We start from the raw sequence: 2248 nt of genomic DNA, 5'->3' as shown, positions 1-2248 counted from the left end.
AACTACAAATCCCTGGGGGAAAAATACACATACCATTGTAATCGGGCGAGATTCTACTTTCACATGCAACAGGAATTTCTCGAGTTCGTCAATGCGTTCGCGAGATATGGCAGTTTCAAGTTAAGGAATGGTTGAGAAATCATCAAAATTTTCGCAAGTCTGATACTCGCATCCAATAACTACTATGGCCTAGGGCAAAAATACACATACCGTTGTAATCGGGCGAGTTTCTGCTGTCAGATGCAATAGGAAATTCTCGAGTTCGTCAATCCGTTCGCGAGATATGGAAGTTTGAAGTTAAGGAATGCATGAGAAACCATCAAAATTTTCGCTGGTCTGATACTCGAAACCAAAAACTGGAATGGCCTAGGGGAAAAGTACACACACCATTGTAATCGGGCGAGTTTCTACTTTCAGATACAACTGGAATTTCTCCAGTTCGTCAATGCGTTCGCGAGATATGGGAGTTTGAAGTTAAGGAATGGTTGAGAAATCATCAAAATTTTCGCAAGTCTGATACTCGAATCCAATAACTACTATGGCCTAGGGCAAAAATACACATACCGTTGTAATCGGGCGAGTTTCTGCTTTCAGATGCAACAGGAATTTCTCGAGTTCGTCAATCCGTTCGCGAGATATGGGAGTTAGAAGTTATTGAATGCTTGAGAAACCATCAAAATTTTCGCAAGTCTGATACTCGAAACCAATAACTACTATGGCCTAGGGCAAAAATGCACATACCGTTGAAATCGGGCGAGTTTCTGCTTTCTGATGCAACAGGAATTTCTCGAGTTCGTCAATGCGTTCGCGAGATATGGCAGTTTGAAGTTAAGGAATGGTTGAGAAACCATCAAAATTTTCGCAAGTCTGATACTCGCATCCAATAACTACTATGGCCTAGGGCAAAAATACACATACCGTTGTAATCGGGCGAGTTTCTGCTTTCAGATGCAATAGGAAATTGTCGAGTTCGTCAATCCGTTCGCGAGATATGGGAGTTTGAAGTTAAGGAATGGTTGAGAAACCATCACAATTTTCGCAAGTCTGATACTCGAAACCAAGAACTACTATGGCCTAGGGCAAAAATATACATACCGTTGTAATCGGGCGAGTTTCTGCTTTCAGATGCAATAGGAAATTCTCGAGTTCGTCAATCCGTTCGCGAGATATGGGAGTTTGAAGTTAAGGAATGGTTGAGAGACCATCAAAATTTTCGCTTGTCTGATACGCGAAACCAACAACTGGAATGGCCTAGGGGAAAAGTACACACACCATTGTATTCGGGCGAGTTTCTGCTTTCAGATGCAACAGGAATTTCTCGAGTGCGTCAATCCGTTCGCGACATATGGGAGTTTGAAGTTAAGGAATGGTTGAGAAACCATCAAAATTTTCGCAAGTCCGATTCGCGAATCCAATAACTACAATGGCCTAGGGCAAAAATACACATACCGCTGTAATCGGGCGAGTTTCTACTTTCAGATGCAACAGGAATTTCTCGAGTTCGTCAATCCCTTCGCCAGATATGGGAGTTTGAAGTTAAGGAATGGTTGAGAAACCATCAAAATTTTGGCTGGTCTGATACTCGAAACCAATAACTGGAATGGCCTAGGGGAAAAGTACACACACCATTGTATTCGGGCGAGTTTCTGCTTTTAGATGCAACAGGAATTTCTCGAGTGCGTCAATCCGTTCGCGACATATGGGAGTTTGAAGTTAAGGAATGGTTGAGAAATCATCAAAATTTTCGCAAGTCTGATACTCGAATCCAATAACTACTGTGGCCTAGGGCAAAAATACACAAACCGTTGTAATCGGGCGAGTTTCTGCTTTCAGATGCAGTAGGAAATTCTCGAGTTCGTCAATCCCTTCGCGAGATATGGAAGTTTGAAGTTAAGGAATGCATGAGAAACCATCAAAATTTTCGCAAGTCTGATACTCGAAACCAATAACTACAAAGGCCTACGGGGAAAACACACATATCTTTGTAATCGGGCGAGTTTCTACTTTCAGATGCAATAGGAAATTCTCGAGTTCGTCAATCTGTTCGCGAGATATGGAAGTGTGAAGTTAAGGAATGGTTGAGAAACCATCAAAATTTTCGCAAGTCTGATACTCGAAACCAATGACTACAAGGGCCTAGGGGAAAAATACACATACAGTGTAATCGGGTGAGTTTCTACTTTCAGATGCAACAGGAATTTCTCGAGTTCGTCAATCCGTTCGCGAGATATGGGACTTTGAAGTTAAG

The sequence above is a fragment of the Ptiloglossa arizonensis genome, unplaced genomic scaffold (assembly GCF_051014685.1).
Source record: "Ptiloglossa arizonensis isolate GNS036 unplaced genomic scaffold, iyPtiAriz1_principal scaffold0027, whole genome shotgun sequence".
Taxonomy (NCBI): domain Eukaryota; kingdom Metazoa; phylum Arthropoda; class Insecta; order Hymenoptera; family Colletidae; genus Ptiloglossa; species Ptiloglossa arizonensis.
Note: the sequence above shows the minus strand (reverse complement) of the source record.